Source organism: Amblyomma mixtum, chromosome 4 (genome assembly GCF_055824585.1).
Source record: "Amblyomma mixtum isolate Tamu chromosome 4, ASM5582458v1, whole genome shotgun sequence".
NCBI lineage: Eukaryota > Metazoa > Arthropoda > Arachnida > Ixodida > Ixodidae > Amblyomma > Amblyomma mixtum.
In genome coordinates, this window is record NC_143015.1 from 98,092,235 (window position 1) to 98,115,385 (window position 23,151).

Sequence of the window (23,151 nt, forward strand, 5' to 3'; positions counted from 1 at the left end):
AGCTCATATTTTTCACCGGCGTCCTTTCAAGCGCCTCAAGAAAATTCCTTACGGCCCGAGGTCTTCTGGCAAACACTTTACGTCTAGTTCACGTAGTTTTTGTCATGTAGTTGTTATTCTTGACGGAAGCGTTCCGACCAAAAAAAGTTTCATTAACATACCATCGAAATTTTAAATGACATTACGCATATTCCATTGCAGACGACCTTGTGAGGGCCTTCACACATCTGCAGTGTGAAAGCCCTTGCTAAAACCACAGTGCGAAATTCCGAGGTAACGCACTTCGCTTGTCTACCGACAACTTTATTGTTTTCAGATAACAGCTTTGAATGTCGAAGGTCAGAGTTTTCGCCAGGCTCTTTCATCCGCGTGGGCGTCATCTGCAAATGCTCCTGACACTCCAGTACCTTTGGCACCGAAAAACAATAGCTGTGCTCTTCAGTTTGTGAAGCCATTTTAGAGACATGGCTTCTCTCAGAGGTGGGAGACAGAGGCGGGTTTTGCCGACCTGAAAGGGATATGGCCAGCGAACTCTAAACAAAAAGGCACCTTCTGTTTCTCGCATAATTGCGCGCAGCGGTAATCGTCCTGTCAACAGCAGCGCGTGTCGAACAACGCAACGTCGCTTTTGAAATCGGCTTAAGTAGTGAGCACGAAAAATAATAAAAGCTGGTTAATTGGGGTTTAACGTCTCGAAGCAACTCAGGCTATGAGGGACGCCGTAGTGAAGGGCTCCGGAAATTTCGACCACCTGGGGTTCTTTAACGTACACTGACATCGCACAGTACACGGGCCTCTAGAATTTCGCCTTCATCGAAATTCAGCCGCCGCGGCCGGGATCGAAACCGCGTCTTTCGGGTCAGCAGCCGAGCGCCGTAACCACTGAGCCACCGCGGCGCTCCACCGCGGATCGACCTTCAGTGCGTTCGACATATACGTATACCGACTACATTCGTATCGGAGAGACATCTACATCGACTGTACACCAAGCTCCGCTCGCTGTCGGGGTGTGGAGATCACAGATTTTGCGGAGATCACTCCTCCTTGGGAGCATGGCAAGGTCACGTGCTCAGCCATTTACGTCGATGACCTCTTTTACCGGGTCTGTGATAGTGCTACAGCTTGGACGGAAATCACACCTGAAAGTAATGACACGAACAGGAATGGTATTCGACCGAAAGACTCTGAGATCTGCATGCCTCGAGGGAAAGCTAGGAGGAGGGTAGGTTGGAGAGAGGTTAAGTTGCCAGCGAAAGCCGTGGACGACCAATGTCAAAGCAAGCAAATGTGCCTGGTAAAAAGGCGCAATAATTTCACATTCCTACGCCAACGTATGCATGACTTGTGTACGCTTGACTGCCCTGCGCCGCAGGTATCAGGGTGACGGTACCGGTTGCCACTTGGCGTTTGCTGACGAAAACGTCGAAGAAGATCTTTAACAGCGAATGAAGCCGGCCATATTACGCACAGAGAGTGTTTCCGTATTAGAAAAGGGGGGGGGGGGAGGGGTGAAGAGGAGATGTCAAATCTTTTTGACGGCTCAGCGAACGGGAGTCGCAAGATATTGTAAATTTTGTATCCGCACCAGAAGACTAAAGTACTGCTTCAGTTTTTTCGATGCCTTTTCTAGCACAGCTTTCTAATCATATCAGTGTAAAACTTCTTCATATATCCTGTGTTCTAAAATCCGGCGCACCGATTTATCAAAACATCCAGGACCGATGGAGAGTGGGGTACCTGCGGTAGTCATTTATGCTACTCCATAAGAGTTAGGCACTACTGCAGGATCAATGCCAATCACTTGAAGCGCTCTCATCGTTACAGCCAGACAAAGAACGTGCTACGATAGAAGCTACAAGCACACCCAAATGTACGCGTTGTCTACAGACCAGTGCGTGCACAGAACAAGAATAAGAAACGTAGGACTTTTGCCAGAGTTCGGACCGGTGAAAACCCTTTCCATGTGGGCCTTGACAAAGGCTATTAATAGTTCATACGCCCAGTGGCGATGACAACGCTCCAACGGCCCTCACCTTCAATCTGAATTGTTGTTACTAGCAATGTGCTATGTCTCACATTCTTTGCGTCCTCAGCTTGCAAGCAAAGAAAAAAAAAATAAACATAACCGCCAATAAACACGCGTGTGCAGGACCACACGCCCTATTCTATTACCCTGTAAACGACGAGCTTTCTCGCCCAACAACAAACAGGGTTTTCTCGTTTCAAGTGCTCACTCCAGGGGCACGCGGAGCGAATTAGCCCTGCCAACACACACACCGAACACCTCGCCGTGTCCCGGTCCAAAACGTTGTCGTCGGGCGGCTACAAGTTACGTGTGACACCGAAAGAGTAGCAGCAAGCCGCAGCCTATCTACTGGACGATGCCGGCTTGCCAAGATTGCCTCGAGGCTAACTAACGCGATGGTAAGGGAGGGCATCTGTCCAGGCCATTTAGGGACGGGGATCACTGGACAATGGTTACACAGCTAGAAGCCCATTCGCAACCTCACATCCGGTCAAAACGAATGCCGCTCTCCACTCGTCGACCCATCGGCGCATTCCACGTGCATGTGAGGCAATCCTCGACACGCCCGTTCAGGGGCACGCCATACACCAAGACGCAACATGCTATGGCCAGGTAGCCCAAGAAATATCTGGGCCGGCCGATACAGCCTGCCCTCACCGCTCTCTGGCTAGCTCGCTGCGGCCCGCCCGGACGGGATCCCGAAGCTCTGCGGCCGGTGCTGGCAAGCTCCTTCGCGCCGCTGAGGCTTACGATGACGACGACGACAGCGTCGTCCCTGAGATGTGGCCCTCCTTCTCTTGCTCGCCTCCTGGTCTCTTTCTCTCTCGCTCACTCGCTCTTATTGCTCTGGTGCGCGGAAAGCCGCTCGCCACCACCTGGACGGGGAGAGGGGGTAAGCGGGAATACCGTCGCGGCGGAGCCGGCTGGAGAGAGCAAAAGGGCGCTTTCTCCGACGCGGTGAGAGTCGTACTCGTCGGCTCGTCGTCGTTCCCGTGCCTCGACCGTTCCGGCGGACCTCCGCTGCCCTGCCGCTCTCCTTTCCTCTCGTCTAGCGGCGAAGCTGCAGCTAAGCCCGCAGAGCGGGACGACCTCTGGGAGGATGCGGACGCTGTAGAGTGCGGTGCGTGAGGCAGAAGGTGCAACCGCTCCTAAGTGGTTTTTCTTAGTCATTTTTTTTCGAAAGGGTTACAATCACTGCTTCAGCCTGTGTGTTGTGCGTGTCTGTGCGTAGTCGTCGCGGCTGCGAGCTGCAGAACTAACGTTGCGTGGTGAGCGACCACAGTCGGACGGACCACTTTGGCCATCGACAGTCCTGGACATTGTGGACGTCGCCGGTCGCGAGAAGTTGTTCTTCACGTCCTCAGCAGCGCTTAAGCCTACTGCTTGACCATTCCTGGGATACTGTGTAAGAACGAGCTATTTAAAGCCCCCCTCCTCAGTGGTCTCTCAGAAGATCCTTCCCTTCCTTTGGTGCAAAGGTGCCGCCTTGGCTGGAAGGGAAGACTAAGCGACTTACTATTAAATCGTCTACAACAAAAGCGATCCCTAGATGGTGAGATAGCGTTTCTTCACGTGCTTCAAGAATACATACCAGTTAAAGATCGTATATCTGAACCGTAAGACCCAAGAGTGACGCAGCGACAGCCTCCGGGAAAAGTGCTACATTCTGCAAACATCCTTTGCGGATCTACTCATTGGAAGTTTCACACCTCGACGAAGGAGCTGACAACATCCGGTTCACGTCCGAGCCATCTCGTCGCGTGGGCCTTACAGGAAAGGGCCCCGCTCCTACATTCCATTGACCACAGCCTGCATATTCTGGTGAGTGTTCATTTAGTCCTACTTTTGAAACATTCGTTGTATTTGCGGCTCAACACTTAAAGGAGTGAATTAAAGTGCGTGAGCACAGCAGGTAGATTAGAGCAAGGTTGCAGCTTATGAAAAACCGTCAGGCACCTTACAAAAGGAGTGATTCTATGCCGGATTTACTCTTCCTGGCACCGTCTTGAGCAGTCGCGCCCTAATTCTTTTGTCCTGGGGCTCGCACGTGCTCGTTCTTTGTACGCGATGAGAGGAGCAGGTTATGTAGATCATCGCAATCTTGTACAGATATTCCGTGCGGCTGATCCAGACTTACTCACGGAACCTTTTCAGATTGCAGCTTAATTTCTTGTAGCTCGTCTAGCAAAGTAGACCGGCTGAGATCCTGTACAGATGGGCCATATTATCTGGAGCATGATTCTCCAGATGACGTCACTTTGTGTTCGCGAGCGGAAATAATGGAACGCGTCGCTCCATTACTTGTAAGCCTCGACAGACACCTTGAAAACGCTTCGCGTTATCTGGGCGTCCGATTTACTCCCATAACACTGTCGTTGTCTTCGCGGACGTGTACCCCCCGCGGGAAGGTCATAGTTGGCGACACCACCTCTGCCCGCGTGGGCACGTTTCTCTCTGCGTGTCTCTTATATGCGTGCGCGCGCTCATGCACGGGTTTCTTCGGAGCTGGCGAGAATCGCGAGAGACTTTCAAGGCACGCGCTCTAAGAAAGAGATGTGGAGACGAGATATGCCGAAGCCGCGCCCGGAGGAGATCTCCTTGGCTGGGGGTTGGCCAGGAGAGCACTCCTGAAGCCGTAGTCGACACTTGAGAAGGCCGGGGGGGGGGGGGGGGGGGAGCGTTGGTCTGCGACCCGGAGTGCGATCTTGTCGCATCTGAGTCATTGTGTTGTTTCGCTCCGCGCCACAAACCAGATCCGGATGCACAGGACAATAAGTGCACCTGCTCCTCCGGAATGCTCCAGAGCCTTTTGCTTGCTGTGTATGGCTGGCCCGCGTCAGCGCTGTTTGTTACGAGAGTGCTTGTTGCGCTTTTAACCAGTTGCAAGGCAAGGTCGCGTTAGACAAAAGCACGATATGCATACCAGAACGCGGTGGGGTGCATACTGTGTTTCAGGATGGGTGTAATACGAGTATAAGGGTTACTAGTCTTTCATTCTATCCCATCTTGGGGACAGATCCCAGTGCTAGTAATGCCGTGATATATATCTAGTTAAGGGCTATGGGAAGAGGAATACAAACGGAGTAAAATCGAGCATCCCTATATTATGCCTGCTGCCCCACCGCCACCAGGAGAACTGTGACTTCGGTAGCGTTCTTATTGCCCTCCCGAGAAGCTGAACTGCGCTTCAGAGAGGATACAGGCAGGTTTTCTCATAGTTTAGATCACTCCATATACCATCGATCTCAAAGTTTGTTGGCATGAAAGTATAAACTCCAACATCCACCACTGAGTCGGCAGCCTAACTATCGAAATATCTTGTAGACCACGGTGGTTCGCATCCGGCCTTTGCCAAAAATTTCGGCAAGCGTGAGTTCCTGGCTAGTAGGTGGCAAAAGTGCCGGTCAGTGGTGAGCCGATTTAACGGGGTTGAGGAAAGTTCGAGCTACGAAGTCTGGTTTACTAGCGCGAGTGGCAGCTTCTGGCTTAGCGCCACCAAGTTGTGAGCACTTAGCACTTAGCGAGGCCTCACTTTACTAAGTGTCGCCATCTTCAGCTCTGTGCTTTTGCCAGCACGTGGCTGTAAGCACTCAGCGATGGCGCCGAGATCGCTTTGGAACGTGCTCGCAAGTCTTAAAAACCACGTGTTCTGATTCTTCTGCGTAAACTATAAAAAGATGTGTAGATACGAGTGGGATTACCAAGACGTCGACCAGACATGGAGCCAAGGCAGCTGTTTTACTGAGGGGTTTGAAATCAGTGCGCAGCGCTCCACTGCGATGCCTTTTTCTATCTCCCGACCTCTGACGCCCTCATTTATTCTTCTCACTGATTCCGGTGTCCACCGAGGGTGGGACCATTCCGCCTTATAAAAAGGGTCTATAGATAGTCTATAGACTTCTTTATTAACTCAATTGCCTTCCCATATTTGTTTATTTTTGTGTATTCAGTGTCTATAGACTTCCTATAGACGAAAGTTACTAAAAAATGTATGCCCCTAAATCTATAGGTTGTCTTTAGACTGTCTACACGACTTTTATTGCCTATAGATTGTTCTCTAGGATTTTTCTACATACAGTCTATAGAGTTTATAGACAGAAGTCTAGGTACGGTCTATAGACTGCCTAAAGTAATTTTTGTAACAGACGGCACCCTTAATTTGCTTACAAGACATTTGCACAGCGCTTAAGTCGTAACCTGGAATCTCTTCAGATAGCGTGTACCGACAAGATCGTAGGAGTGATTTACAAAACAGTTAGGACAAGCTATTTCAAATTCCATGGTTACAGCGTGACAGACGGTACGCTGAAGGAAGGACACAACACAGCACTGATTGGCAACTGAAATCTTTGTTGGCTGACCAGCATTTGTCACATAAATGCCCTTGCCATTGCCCACAAAGTGCCCACATAAATGGCCTTGACAGGTGGTCGTCCAGCCAATCACATCGACCGATTATCATGACTTCGTCGTTAATCCTCATGCGCCTGTGAACGTGACATCCCAGGGGAGTGGCAGATGCGAGAAGATTAACCACATATTAACCGGATTAACCGCGATGCCGTGACTACCTAACAGCGCCTTTGGCTAGAGAGCCTCCTTTCAGGGCATGTGCAACATTGCGGGCCAAAAGTTTGAGGATTGGAAAAATGTAAGATACTGTAATGGAAATATTGAAGGTAATGTTCCATTCTTGTGATATGTGGCAAAACCTTTCTTTTAAAGCGTTCCCATCGATCGCATCGATCAATTAAGACTGCCATAGGAAAGCAATGTTCAACGCTTTTGACGATAGCAAAAATTTTAATGGCCAAAAAAAAGGCAAGACGGACATTGGGTGATCTGCAGATATATTGATTGTTATGGTGAAATATTACATTACATGAAAAATATTGCGTTCATAAACAGTTTTCCGCTCAAAAGTGCTTTTGTCCGGAATTGTTGGGTGTGGCATTTGCCTTTGCATTCTTGAACTGTACGTGTTCGACTACAGATGACCACACTGAGTGCAGGACAATCACCAATCACTATAATCGACGTGGTGACAGCTAGAAGTTTTCTTAACATCTTTGTGCGTATATCTGAGCTTGTTTAGGAGGGGGGGGGGGGGTGTTTTGTTGATCTTCGAGCTCGCTGTCTACATAACTCGGAGGTGACTCTCCGGAACGCGAATGTTTCATCTCCCAGACATGCACTCATAACCAACCTCCTTCGCAGCTCTGGCTGCCTCAGAATCTTCTTCTACCTGACCTGACGTAACCGCGCCGCGCAAATAAGCGGGTCAACAGTCAGGCGCCCGGATTCGCTCGGCTGGCGAAGAGAAATGGCCCGAGGATTTGCATTCCTAGAACGACCCCAGGCCCCCACCTGTCCGCTTCCTGCTACCACTTGGAGAAGACGGATCGTTTAGCGCTTTGCAGCTGCCCAGCGCAAGTCGGCACGGAGGGGGAAACCCTTTCTAAACGTTTTCCTCTGGACATGAATAATAAGGCTCTTCTGTGCAATCAGATACGTAGATTTCCGACGGCGCGGGCAATTCGCTGTATACCGGCATCGTCACGTAGCTGCTGAATGCGTTGTTTGCACTGAAACAAGCGAAAAGTATTAATGTAGAAATGAATGGCGTACCTGCGGGCGCTGGAGAGGTCACTGACCTATGTAAATGAGGGTGGTGTGTAGCGTGTAATAAACGGTAATACTTGTTGCCTGGAAATACATAACGCGAAGACTTCTTCGCAGGAATTACTCAGAGACTCTTAGATAACTGCAGTATCCCAGCACTACAAGTGCTGGAATATAAGCATTAAAATCTTATTCTTCTTGCGTACCTTTGAATGTTCGAGCCGGTACACATGTACATATGTCATTCATATATGACATATGTGCATATGTCGGTACATATGTACATATGTACAGTCTTTGTCAAAAGTAGCCAGGCTGCACATTTTTTTCTTCTCAGTCGTATATTAAAGCTATTATGCCAGCCCTCAAAGCTCTAAATCTCTGTATGGTAAGGAGAACCCCTGTTCTCACCTTCAAACAACTTTTTGATCTTTAGGGAAGCCGTGAGCGCTCTGTTATATGAATGAGAAGCAAACCATGCAGCCTGGTTACTTTTGACAAAGGCTGTACATATACGTGTACATATGTGCACGTACTATCGCGCTCAATATGAGTTGCAACGCGCGGTCATCGACCGGGGTTCGTTCCGTGGTGTGCCTCCTCCAAACAGTCGCTCAGAATTCTGGGAGAAACTTTTTCCTGAGCGGGGGTGCTGTTGTTTCCTGGAACAGCAGTTTCTCCCGGAATTCCGAGCGACTGTTTGGAGGAGGCACACCACGGAACGAGCCCCGGTCGATGACCGCACGTTGCAACTCATATTGAGCGCGATAGTACATGCACATACGTGTTCGACTCGGTACATATATCATTCCGCGATTAGAATGACATATTGTAAACAAGCAGCTTTTGAAGGACTCGCATAAAGTGATGTTCGCTTTTGAATGAAAGCAAATAAACAGGTTCATGTGGAGACAAAAAAGCCCTTATACTATTAGGCAAGAAAGACATGTCTTTTATAACTGGAGGCAACACCGGCCGTTGTTGAGATATAACAGTCTGGCACTGATGAAGTTCATTTATCGCTATCTTCGAATGCCATTTTATTGTTGCTTGTTTCTTACAGCGCGACCTAGAAGCTGTTTTCAACGTCCACAGCGTGAGGATTTCAAAGTTAAGTTTGAGCTTTTCATCTTCAAGGTTTTTGCTTGAGCAATAGCCTTGACGTGATCGCCATTTTAATGAACCTTGTAAAGTATGCTCGGGAATGCACTGAAATCCTTTTAAGTGGCTTCTGAGACAAGAGGCACTACCAAGGTTAATCCTAATGGGGAAGGGGATTGTTACCATTTCTCTCCGTTTTGATCCGGTTCCGCTTTGAACTCAGCAGGTGTCATGATTATTCATGCTCAGCACTGTCATGCAGGTGTCGTTCTGCATTCACGCAGGTGTCATGCCCAGCAATGTCACGCTCTCATTCAGAGATATCATGCTCTTTGTTAAGTCACCTCGCTTGCTGGAGTTATCTCAGTATGTGAATGCGAAAGTACAAGACGCAAATTCTTGTTAGTAAAGCTTTAACCACTTTGCGATTCTTTTGTATGCGGAGAACATGTTGGAAGAAGACTCGAAGAGAAGTAACCAGAAACAAAACCCTTCTCCTTGACGCACTAAAAAGCAAAGTGCTTCCTGGATAGATTCCAAGACTGCAACATATAATTAGGAGCTCTCTTTCGGCCAGGAGAGCCACGTTTCTAGCGGCACCGCGGAGGTTTTGATTTCAGAGTCTGTCTCGCTTGAGTACAGCAGCATCTTGGAATTATTCGTTGGAGACTAGAATCTGAAACTTGTTTCAGGAACTCGACACCTGTTTTTCCCGCTCCCTGTTTTTCGCCATTTCATTCTGCACTGAGCTGAAAGGCATCGGTATAATGGCGCCCGGTCATTCCGCTGTTGCAAGATAGGAAAATAAATTTAGATCAAAACATTTCGAAGTCAATTATTGGTGACGACTCCGTGTACAACCTTGGATAAAATTGCGACGACACTTTGGCAACTAAAGTGTTGTGAGGCGAAAGCCGAGGACAGTATGCCGTGACGACTTCCGGTGGATGTGACGTCACACCGTTTCCATGGCTATATCGACGTCTGCATTATTTCGATGCAATTTTGACATTTTTGACTATAATTAAATAACTAATTACTCTACAGCCATCAAACGCGGCTTCTAGGTTTATTTTTCCTCCTCTCTCTGAAGCAACCATTCGTTTTCTTTCTCCTATCTTTTTTAGTTCCTGAGTTAACACGCTGCCAAAGGTTGTGACACCCTCTACTAACAGACGACAGCATGAGCCATTGAAGGCTTTCGCCTTAAAAGCTCATTAGGCTACACGGTTTGCCGTCGAATTTCATAATGGAGCACTTGCAGCAGTTAACAAACATAAATGTCTTGAGAAGTGGAGTCTATGACTCCATCCACCATACACACATATTTAAAACTTCAGGCAGACCACAAGTGCGCCACGGCATGTCCGAAAAACCACGTGACCTGAACATTTTCAGCCATAGCAATACTACCGGCTTCCCTAACTTCAAATAGAGTTACTTCACGAAGTTAAATACATAGTTAAAATACATAGCTAAAACAATTTGAAGGTTATTGCGGTAGTTCCGGCTAACGAGAACCAACATACACTTGCTCGGAGCGGCGCAAATTATTCTCCATGAGCAACCACTGTCGCAAATTACTCTCCGATGAAAATAACCGTACAGGGTAGATAACTCTATCGCCTAGCTAAGTTCACGCATTTCCTTCATCTTTATTGCCACATTAAACTCCGACAGAGCACTCTAATCTACGTTGGTTAGGCCTAAAGCGATCACCTTCAAATCGCGTCAGATTGTACAGCAAGTCCAGCATCGAAGTGCTTTGCGTACAGCGATACGGACGCCATGCAAGGGTCGTGGGAGACTCGAGAGCAGGCGGGGACATTCACGGTCTTGTTTTCCTCTCGTAAGCACGCGACCGGACGTTCGTTTCGCCCTGAGCGGAATGCTGGGCGAGTTATTAATTGCGATAGACATCTCGCACGAGCGTAACTTTTTCTCTTCTGTTCGCCGTGTCTCCCCGAACAGCGTCGCCTTACGGCAAGGCTGACCGTGACGCGGCCTTCGCGATGCCAGCGACCCCATCACTCGGTGGCGACGCCTTTGCACCGCTCCGAGGCAGGAGTGCGCAAATAAGGATCTCGACTCGATTTTCTTTTTTTTTCTTCGTGTCACTTAGTCACTGGTATGCGGAATTTTCGAATGGACGTCACACCCGCAGCCCTGACACGTATGGCGGGCCGGTGCACTAAATGTCCTGCGTGCCGAACGCAGTTTCATTTAATTTCATTTGACTTTATTAATTCGAAAGCATTATACTGCAATGTCGCGTGAGCAAAAACATTGAGATCACTGCGGTGACCCGCATTGGAGCAAGGCGAAAGCAAAACGTCCACATACTAGGTCGACGTCCGTGGCTGTTCTGACGTCCACATACTATATCGACGTCCGTGGCTGTTCTGATGTCCATGTACTATATCGACGTTCACGGATATTTTGAGGTCTAAGCGTATTTTTTCGCATTTTTTTTTTCGCGTTTAATTAACTATCTAGCTGTACAGTCGCGAGCAAAAAATATTAGCACAGATCATTGGTGATCAGAATTTGTATATCTCACCACGCGGCGCTGCGGTACGCAGACCTGCCTAACGGGTCGTTTCCATGTTTGCAGTGTAGGGGGGGGGGGGGAGAGGGGGTGGCATGAAGTGAGCTTTATCAAGCGTGCACCGCCCGAGCGTTGAAGTGCCTACCCTACCTACGTGACTGTGCTTGCGGCATTTATTTTGGCTCGGTTATCATGAGCAAAGATGGCCTCTTTTTATTACTGTTTTTTTATGTCCGCGATGGTTTGTCAAAAGGAACTAGAGGGAACAATAGATGATAGCGCTGCTTTTAGCCAGTAATTTTGCTGTCCGTGGCAGTCCACTGAACCCCCCTAATACTGTAGAATGGGAACGGCCCGGCACTCTCGTTATCAGCCTCTTCATCACCCGCAGCGCCACGCGTTGTCATTCCGGCGCTCTGGTGTTCCGTCATGTGTGCTAATCTTTTTTGCCCGCGACTGTACGTCATCAACCAAATTTTTCCTACGGCAACATTTTATCACACACCATCTGTCACAATCACACTTTCGCGAATTTATCTTCAAAGAACGACGTACTCGTGAGGACAAATTTGCGGACAGTTTGTGCTGACGCGACAGAGCCGTATATAACGCTCTCACATTAAAAAGTGTCCGCAAAACGTGCCTGCAAATATTGTACGCACGATTACGTCGTTCTCTGAAGATAAATGTGTGAAAGTGTGATTGTGATAGATATTGTGTGATGAAATGTTGCCGTGGGAAAAATTTGGTTGATGAGGTTATTTAGTAGTCGATCAATTAAACTCGAATGAACGCAGAAAATACGCTTAAACGTCAAACTAGCCATGGACATCGATATAGTACGTGGACGTCAGAACAGCCACGGACTAGTATGTGGACGTTATGCTTTCGCATTGCTCCAATGCGGGTGGCCGCAGATTTTTTTTATTTACTCTCAGAGCCGATCAGCATTCCATACAGGAGCGGGTGGGAAGGAACAAGAAAGGTGAACATACTAGATGTGTATCGACCAGATTATCAGCGGCGATTACATATTGCAGATCCTAGGGCACGGAGCGCGGTAAATTCCATTGGGTGCAGTGATCGTTTAGTCTCTGCTGAACTGTTTAAGGCAAACAAAATCAAAGGAAGGAATTTTTACGCAGTTTCACCCGTCGACATTCAATTGGTTGTCTGCGCGGGAACACGAGGTTTTTGCTGTGCTGAAGGTTTGGTGGTACATGAGTGAGGCACTAATTGTGAGCGTGTGTTGGACTGAACGATTTTTATAGTGGCTGTCATAGGCGTGCTTCAAACGGGTTGTTCTGTTGACTATACAATGTACTGCGCATGAAAATACTAAATCGCGTATAGCATTAATAGCTGAGGTCACTATGTCTTTTAACTGCTTGAAAATACGAGAAACATAGGTGGTAATAATGCCAGGATACACAACAATTATGGGTACATAGCAAGGGAATGATAGAAAATTTCTTCAATTTATTTCCGCTCAAAGATTCACCATTCATAGCAATGGTCCCAGTTCGAACATATGATGGCAGTTCAATGTTCGTACAGCTTTTCAGAAGTTGGAATGTAGTTGCGTCCCAGTGCCTCACAGTGCATTTATATTTCATTTTTGGTGTCAGTTACTCAACGGAGCTGTAAGCTTCGTGTAAAGTAGTACCGTGACCTTTATAGCTAACTTAAAATCTTACTAATGGCATTGCCTGTGCACCTGGTGAAATAACTTATAACTGAACAAAAATGCATCGGACAATACCTAATATGAGGCCCAAAATGAATCCGTCATAACGCAATGGTTTGCCAAAATGAATCCATCGTAGCTGATAGCTTCGTAAAAATGAATCCAGCCTAAAATAGTTATTGTTTAATTGTATCGGCAGCGTATTTCTTAATAACCGCATTACTAATGGCCCTTCCGGAACGGATCCTACACAAACTAACGGCTGGCCCCAAATGAAGCAACATAAACTGACGGCCGCTCGAAAACGGTGGTAAATAATCTGCTGGCCGTCGAAATATAGAACCAATATATTCTGACGGATGATTGAAACTGACCCACACCTAATCTAGCACTAGCCCAAATTCAAAATGCGCTTTATTGCAGGTCCGATCGAACATAATCTGTTGGCTAATGCAAAATGGCTCTAACCCACCAACTGGATCATAATAATATATTTTAGAAGTGTTTGTACAAATGTCCTTTACAGCTGTACTCCCCTGCCCTTTTACGACAATTATATTACCCGCAGTTTGATATCAGCCGTGAGGCAGCAGCGGTCGCTTTCACCATGCAACTCAAATCTCAAAGTGCCGGTCATTCCACTTTTATCGAAAATTGCAGACGAGATCGGGCTATTCAACTTCAGCGTCATTTACGCATGACATTTACGCCTGCTGAATATTTCATGCTTGATATACAAACCTGCCTAATCAGCTCGCCCACAGAATTAAGCTAATCCACTCCTCAGTTTCGGTCTCTAACGTATTCCGCAGTCAAACCTTCTGCGAAACTCTGCGTCGTAATCCGGCAATCTCCAGTGCCGCATTTTCAGAGATCAACGTGCACACGCACCCTATTATGAATAATAGAAGGGTTTTAACCGATTTCGTTCTGACAGTAAGCCGAAGATTAGTTAGCTTCACTGCCGCCACGTGGCGCATCAGTTTGGAAGCGACCAAATGTAAGCTCAACTATTGCTTTGTTCTTGGAACAAGAGATCGCAGTGGAGTCCAGTGACTACTTGGAATATATAGGGGGAGCCACCCACCGTTCCTGGCCGTACTCAATAAGCTTTATTCATTCATTCATTCAGGGGAGACAACCTGATGGCACTTTTTTGTAGATAAAAGTTTTTAAACTGCTGCTACTGCTGCGGTCTCTAACAAAGTGAATCCTTCCCTTCTCTCCGTTGAGAACAGTTAAAAAACAACAAGAAACGTTTTGTTCAGCAACAAAATCGAAATAGTTAAACGGCATGTTTTAAACACTGCGAATTGGTTCATCGTCGCTAACAAGCCGAGCCCGCCGTTTTATTCGTCTGCACGAGCAGACCGTAGCAGACGTCGCAGAAGACGAATGCGTTGCAGACGACACAGGCGCCGCAATGCCTTTAGGCTTGCGAAAAACCTATACAGCCGAGCACGATTTCCAATACGCCTGCCGCGTCGCGTATTTCTCGTTTCGGCGAGCGAAGTGAGTATGCAAATGCCTCAGCAGCAACTGCCAGAGTACGTGCTACGCATTTTTGCGGCTGGATTAAAAAAGCCCTTTTCCCCTGCAACGGGAACCGCAAGAACTTGAAAGCGCGCAAAACGAAAAGCGGTAGAGAGAGGACGGGCGGAATCCGCCTCACGGAATCAGCTTTGTTTAATCTGTGTCACAGCCATTAAGCATTGGGCCCCAGCATTATTTTTGCATGGAGCCTGTGAGTTTCGCCCTAAACGGCGGCTGTAAAAAGAGCACCGGGGTTATTTTACCGGCTCGCGATTTCGATTGAGCTTCGATGACCCGATCGGCCCAGCCTGATTGCGTGTTCACAAGACCGAACACAGCTATGAGCGGAGCGACCGTTAATCCGCACTCAAGGAGCAATCGAAGGATAACAACGCATGTTTGTTTGTGGACTTAATGCGTTCGTGTAATGGAATGCGAGGAAGATATGTGCCACTAATTCAAGGAGAACTGGTGGATATGTTGTCCACAGTAATGAAATCATCTCAGAGGCAAACTTTTCTTCATTGTTGGGCCGTAATGTGTACAAAAGACGAAAGGTTAAAGGCATGCATGCCATTCTAGCGTCTTTTTTTAGGCACTTCTGTACGTTTTCCACTTCAGAGATGGCGCAACGATCAATTTCAAAAAGAACTTGGACATCGGATTTTGAAGAGCTTTCAGGCTTCTCATGCAAAAAACACTAATGACCTTTATTACGTTGGTATTGGTAATAGAAGTGATAGTGGCAATATCATTAATGGCATTGTTAATAAAGCAAACAGCTGAAAATTATACTATATTACCGGCTTCGCCCATCACACCTGCCACCTGGTGACCCCTGAGTTTAGTAGTGTACACACTATAGAACAAATTTTAAGGCGAAAGCCTTTAATGGCTCATACTGTCGTCTGTTAACAAAGCGTGTCACGCGCGTTTAACTCGGGAACTAAAAAGATAGAAGGAAACCAATGGTTGCCTCAGATAGAGGAGGAAAAATAAACGTATAAGCAAAGTTTGAGGACTGTAGTTTAATTAGTTAAATAATTATAGGCAAAAACGTCTAAATTGCGTCGAAATAGCGCGGACGTCGATATAACCACGGGAAGGGTGTGACGTCCCATCCACCGGAAGTCGTCGCGGCATAGTGAAAATGGTCACAGAATGGTCGGGAAAACGTCTAATTTGTGTCAAATTAGATGGAAAAATGTGTAATTAAGCATAATTAACACTTAAGATCCCCGAAAGATGTATATTTTGGGTGTCGATATAGACACGGGAACGGTGTGACGTCACATCCACCGGAAATCGTCACACCATAGAGTCTTCGGCTTTCACCTCTCAACACTTTAGTTGCCAAAGCGTCCACGCAATTTTGTGTCCATGCAGTGAAAGGCTGCGAACGTGAGCCGTCAACATCCAGAGCTTAATGGTCGGTTTGCGAGCCTGCGACAATAGCACACTTTTCGAATAATGCTCGAAGCTTTTGCTCTATAGCTTCAGAAATGTGTTTTATAGTATATTATCGGTATTTAATCTGGCGTATTTGTGCAATGACCGAGTTTCTGTTTGTATTGTGAAATTATAATTCTGGTCGGCGTTAGGCTGTAGACTGGGTCAAGGTAACACGAATCTGATACAAGCTCCTGACACAAGTAAATTGAAGCTGCTGGTACGCAACAGACCGAGTTCCTTTTTAACATCAAAGAGGTCGGTTACCTTGAAAGTTCGTTACCAGTAATTTCGACCTCCTTTGGTATAAAGGACATGTTTGTTCCCAACTAGTTAACCTGCGATAGAGGTAGTGGGTTTGTACTTCTCAGATTCTTAACGTGCGTCACGTATATTAAATCGAAGGTGGCGGCTTACGGGTGTTTGCCCACTAAATATGCTTAAAAGCGCTATTCATCCTGCAACTGTGGTAGTCTAAAATTGCCTATAGAAAATTTAAGCACACTGTTATTATAATTCTCACTTTGTCGATATGCAATAGTTCTGTGAAGGATCGCCATTATCAGCCAGACTAACTCCACTGCTGTAAAAGGCATCTCCCATTTATCTCTTATTAGCTGCGTGTGTCACCAGACTCGCCCAGCGCGTCCCCGCGTATGTCCTAATTTCACCTTCACATCTGATCTTCTGACTCCCCCTGCCTCATTTTTATTCCCTTCTAGTGCACTTCTAATAGGTCACATCTTCCTTGTTACCCTCCCTGAAGAACAGCACATAAAGCGCAAGACCGCGTAGAAAGTACCGAGTTGGTCACACTTAACGGGAACATTTGAGCACGTGGTTTTCCGCTTCGTGCAATGCAAGTCGCCGCTGCCTAGTACGACAGCGTCCAAGAAATGTGACAGTGCGCCATATGCGCGCGATACTGGAGCCACGCTCTCAAATGTTCCCGCTTAGTGTGATCGGCCCTGTACTACAGCTAGTAGACGTCAGCTCACTCGTTTGCGAACGGCGAAAGTAAAGCAAATAAAAGCCAGAATATTACACGCAAACGCGGATGAAAACTAAGAGGAAAAAATACCCCAAGACTACCAGGATGGAAAACCGTATCCTGCAGAGCTGTCGGCACAGGCGGGCGGGCGGTAATGCATCCGTGTCGGGGCCATTAGGAAATCGCACGCACTGGTTTGCGGGTAACGAGTGGCTCGGGCAGCCGTGTAAAAAAGTCGGGTGTATGCGAGTGGCGTCTTCTGTCGCGCCTCACTGCGACGGCTAGAGATCGCATCTGGAATGGGAAACCACTTCACACCGCAGTTGCGACACACAGTGCGTCTGGCAGTACAATCTTCAAGTGTCGAGAGCCGAGCACTGTTTGGTCTCGCGCGATGTCCTCGCCACGCCTAACAAAATCGCCGGATCCGTGTGGAAGTTGCGAATTGTGGGACGCATAAACGGAACCAGGGAGAGTCGGCACGCATCTGACCTGTGCATACTGTATATTCGCCTCCAACATGAAAACAAAGTCCACGCGATTCTTCAGCAACTTGCTTGGTGCGATGGTAGAGATGCTAATGAGGACTGGTACTACATTTTCAAGCGTGTTAGCTGCGTTCTCGTCTCCATCCCCCTCTACATAGTATTTCTACGGTGGTATGCCACCTCAGCCAGCCTATACAGGCTAGACACCAGGCTAAGTATCAGGCTAGGCACCAGGCTAGGTGTCAGGCTAGGTACCATAACACACAAGTCTAACAACCAGCCTACCAAACAGTTTTTTAGCCTGGTAGGTACCAGACTAATACTTTCAGTCAGCCGGTTGAAGGTTCGGCATTTAACTGTAATTGGCGCATTTATAGCTTTATAATTTAGGCTGAGAAGTATGTTTAAACAATCTAGTCATGGTTCTGAACAAGTGAAAGAAGTTACGAGGGCAACATACTCGTGTGCGTAATTTAACACTGTAAGTGATGTACCCAGTTGATAATTCGCTCAGCTCATTTCTTTTGCCCCTGATACATACCGTCTTTCCCAAAAGTAACCGAGCAGCGGTGGTTTGATTCTTAGCCGCGTAGCGAAGCACTTGGGGCAGCCCTTATAAGCTTTGAATCTGTGTGCAGTAAGGTGAACCCTTGTGTTCATGTTCGGACACCTTTCGGTCTTTAGGGGTGCCATAAAGGCTTTACTATAGTGTTGAGAAAAAAAAAACCTGTTGGTAGGTTAATTTTGGCAAAGGGCGTAAGTTCAAGAATAAATATGGCGTAGATTCACATATTCGAGTGTAGCAAGGCTAATGAGGAAAAATAATCTGCTGAATACAGCAGAAAAAAGTAAATAGCGGTATCTCTTCCATCGATCATCTGTTCGTCACTTAGAAGCAAGGCGACTGCGCAAGAAATGGATACTCCACACAGTCACCTTATCACAGTCTAGAAGCTCGTCTCAAGATTGAAAGATGGTGGTGAAATCTTCAAAAGACGGCAGAGTAGGATACAGGTGTCTGAAGTTCCCGACTGTCCTGAGCAAGTTTAATTCCCTTTCTTTTTACTCAGGTGCAAGATTGCAAGCCAAGACAGCGCCTTTTTTTTCACACCATGGTCGTTCTTTTCTGTTCGTTAATATTCCAACCTCGTTCAAAACTCTATACGGCAAGTCCTGCCACGTTTTCCTTCTTCTTTCAATGAAAGAGAGAAGCGTGTAGAGGTTGAATTGATTGACGTCATAGCTTCAGACACGTATGCATCGTCTATGTGCACTCATACATGGGTCGCTTCTCTATCATATCCTGTCCAGATGTCACCCTGGATCATAAAGTTATTAAGAAGACAGAGATGGGGTGCTATACACTAGGTGCAGATAACTCTCTGGAATTTGGCTCGTTTATCGCCTATATATGTTTTCTTGAGGCTCCCATGAGCACGAACATTGACGATGTCCTTGAAAACTGTGTAAGTAATCGCTCCTCCATTCAGTTTGCTCTTTGTTTTTAAGTACTCTGAACTTGCTGATTCAACAGAGTTCCTTGCTCCACTCAATGATTTATTTGTCTGTCGTCTCGCATTTTGTTCAGTGACCAGCGCAGCGTCAGTGAAGGCCATTACTGGCTGATTGAGAAAGGGTAATTGATACATGTTAGTTGTTATGGCCTAATCGGGCTCTGTGCATGCGTTGTGGAGCTTTGTCGAAGCTTGGGACAACGTTGCGGTAAGACACCGTCGCAGGCTGGTACACAGTCCATTATAGGAGTCACTCTATACGCTCTGACCTTAGTCTTCACATGACTTCAAACCGACTCCATGGTCCGCACGTTGCTAGGCTTGGGATAAAGTCTGGTCACGTTCCTTGCTACAACCAATAGCTCGAAGTTATCGACGTGTGGCTTTTCAAACAGCATAGGTAACTGGCCCAATATTGCAAACGTATTGGCAAACGTCGGTCCGACAGAGGACCAGGGTGGAACCATCCATTTCCAATATTGCGCCAATTATACCTTTGCTGCTTGGGTTCTTTCGCAACGCTCATCACTCTTGTCTACGGAGGCCACATGCAACACTACGCCAAGATGACATATGACGTCATAATTGCGCATGCGCCGAATCGGTCACGTTGGTAGCGAGTATGACGTGCAGTGAAGTTTTTCGAGCGGTTTGATTACCGCTTTGCCGGTCTGGTAAATTAAGTAGGTGTCACTTTGCCCTGCCTATAGGCATCATTCACGTTTTCGAGCGAGTCATGACCCAACCATCTTCAAAGATTCATTGCTCAGAGCGGCATCCGTATTCTGACCACTGCACCTTTAAGTGGTGGCCTTGGGGCTACTCACCTGGTGTCCTCTAAAGCTTGAACGCTGTAATAGCCGCTTCATTGCGTTGCTGCAGGAATTAGGCATCCACAAAAATACAGATTAGGCCATGTGCGGTGGCCAAACAATGAGGTGTGGTACTCGGAGTGTTCAGCCTTGCGTGTGTTCTGCTCTCTGTGGACATCGCACGGAGCCAAACATATGAGGAGGGAGTGCATAGATGCTGCTGGGGCATATATGCCAGATCATATATGCTTGAAGATATGATCAGATATGGTCAGATATAGGCTCAGATATGGTCACAAGATATCCTTAGATATGTCTTATATGCTTGTACATCGCGCTATTGGATTATCGCGTTGAATTCGTTGACGACTGTAATGGCGGCTTGCTTTATTGGATGGAATTTTGCATACCAAAACCGATACAGTGGAGTACGCGTGGGAAGTCCTAATGGAGTGCTTTGCATTGACATTCTGCCCCTGGGGACCTTAAACATGCACTGACATCTAATAGCACACAGACGTCTTTTGCATTTCGTCCTCATCAAAACGCACCCGCCTCTGCCGGGATTCGATCCCGAGACCTCCTCGCGCTCAGAAGCCGAACGCCGTGACAGCGGAGCCACTGCGGTCGGTATTTTTCTTATTCCTCAAAACCTATTCATACCAAACAGTTCCGGACAAAATACTTTTTGAACAGGAAAGAGTTTATGAACGCTTTTTTTTTCATGTATTGTAAAGGGTTCACCATAACAGTCAATTTATCCGCAGATCTCCCGCCGGCAGTTTTGCATTTGTTTGCTATTAACGTTCTTGCTGTCGTCAAAAGTATTCCCCATTGGTATTCTGTGGCAGTCTTAACTGCTCGATGCGAGTGATGGAAAACTTTGAAATCAAGATCTTGGTACACATCGAAAGAATGGACCATTACCTTCATTATTCCCATAACAGCATCTAGTTGAAAAACATGACAGAGCGTGCCCCAAAACACCACAGAAATTTTTGTCGTCATGTAGTACGACACGTTTTTCTGTAGCATTGCGTAGTTCTCTGTTGCTGAGACAGAACAGCCTTTGTCGTTAAGACAGGAGACTGCTTAATACTACAGAAAATCCAGTTGTTACTGCAACAATTTCTGTTGACAGGTCCCAAAATACTACAGGAAAATCTGTTGTGTTTTTCGACAGGGTACCTTACAATTTTTCAATATTCAAAATTTTTGGTCCAAGAATATTAGACATGATCGGCACAGGACTTACTTCATCGGCGATACTTCACTTTACCTTCACCGCCGCTCCTTGCATAACAAAGCAGCTGCGAAGGTAAATACCACCGCCTAATTTATGATGCAATTCTCCTCTGATGAAAACGTTAGAGGTGCCATTCTCCTCCTCCTCCAACATTTCCATTCCCTCTCTCTTTCTCATCTCAAACACGAAGAAAGAAAGCGGCGAGAGGTAAACACATACCATCCCACGCTATCATCCCATCATCCGAGCGCGCGGCGCACAGAGGCGCGAGAATAAGGAACGCTAATTGCGACTAGCCTCGCCCTCGCGCAGCCGCGCATAATCAATTAGCCTCATCGTATACGCAACCGCCATTACAACCGGCGGCGACGTGAGACGCTCGCGAACGCGCAGTCAAGGCCGCGAAACGAGACCCTCGCGTATCCGGTGCGAGTCCAAGCGTACGAGCAGCAAGTGCAAAGAGAAGGGCCCATTGTCACGGAACAACAAACACACGCAGTGATCGGGAAAGGCTTCAGGGCGAGCACTTAAGTCACTTAAGTCACGTGCACCAAGGCGAAAGCCTTTGTGCCATCCTGCTCAGCTCTCTGGAGCGCTTATGATTATTCGTTGCATGCATTTGTTTGGTGTTAAGCTCGTTATAACATATTATACACCATTATACACCATTGGTTATACACCATTGTGCACTTATTAATTCATTACCGATCTTGGCTATATCCGGTGTAAACTTTTCGTTATATCCGGATATCTACATTTTGATGCTAACGTATACAGCGCAAGAAGACAAATCGTTTGAGACCACTTCGAATGTCCTATGTCAATTAATTTGGTCGTAATGAACGTTAGAAGTTTCAAGAAGTCATGGTTTGGGGAACCAAAAGTCTTCGGTGCAAAGCCCTATGATAAGCTACGCTTTGATTCGACTAATAATCTTATTCTCCGTAACGCGCTGAATCGTTTGATACCACTCCGAACATTCTACGCCAATTAGGTGGTCCTCTAATCAGTGTACCAATGGTACCACCCGCTGGTCCCACTTTAATGACCTTGTGTTCATACTAACGCGACCTTGAGCAGTGCATTATGGCGAACAGCTTAGCCGAGGTGCTTCTTTAAGTGGCCGGAATGGTGTCATTGAGACGCGAAGTGATGCAAGGCCGCTGCACCGAGGTACGGGATGATCAAGAACCTTCAACATAGGCGCGCCTGTTAGCCGCTACTTGCTCTTGGGTGCTCAATGTTCGCACATTGGCGAGGCAAGTGTTTTGGACGCTGCCACGCAACACCCTTTCTTCCGCCTATTTAGCTATCCCTTTCTTATAGGCCTTTCCTGTGTGCTGAAAGACGCACTTACGAGCAAGCAATACAAAAGTCCGAAGTTAGCACTCAAAGCAGCTTTTTTTCCCCCAAAGTTTCATGAAAAACAGTTATAGTCGTGATTGTCTCGCACATACGAGGGGGTACCCAAAAGAACCCGGACTGATTTTTTGGATCGGCACAGCTTCTGCGGTACCGCGTTTTGCCGCTAGGAGAGCATAGAACGAACATTTCAGAGTCAGTAAGCCGAGTGCCGTCGCTGAAGGAGGTCAGACTAGTTTAGGCAGAGTTTTAGAGTGACGACTGTTTTGTGTGAGTGTCGTTTTTGCAATGGCTGATTTTCGTGAACAGCGTGCGCCGGTGAAATTCTGATTTTTTCTCGGAAAAAGTGGAACGGAAACTTGAAATATTCAGAAAGACGTTCAAGGACGATGCTATGGGGACAACTCAAGTGTTCCTGAATTAAATCCTGAATCAAAGCAACAGTCATGCCAAAGGAAAACTTCAAATTCACCTCGCCTCAAGAAAGCTCGTCAGGTGAAACCAAACCTCAAAACAATGCTGATTTGTTTTTACGACTTGAGAGGAGTCGTCCATTCAGAATTTGTTCCGCAGGGTCAGACAGTTAACCAGGCTTTCTGTTTGGATGTTTTGAAAAGATTGGGCAACAGTGTGCGGTGGAAGCGGCCAGATTTGTGGCAGACAGGTGACTGGTTTTTCCACCATGGCAATGCCCCTGCTCACACAGCCCTGTCTCTACGAAAAATTCGGACCAAAAATGGCATGACCTCTGTTCCTCAACCTTCATACTCAC

At 47.0% G+C, this 23,151-nt stretch overlaps 1 protein-coding gene across 1 annotated transcript in view; it reads left to right on the forward strand.

The window, feature by feature from the left end:
• The first annotated feature begins 2,971 nt into the window (after nt 1-2,971).
• Nucleotides 2,972-23,151, forward strand: part of LOC149347549 (uncharacterized) — a 68,780-nt gene continuing 48,600 nt past the window's right edge. Inside the window, exon 1 of the mRNA XM_089587195.1 lies at nt 2,972-3,847. The gene's annotated coding sequence lies outside the window, so the exon portion shown is untranslated. The remainder of the gene's footprint in view (nt 3,848-23,151) is intronic.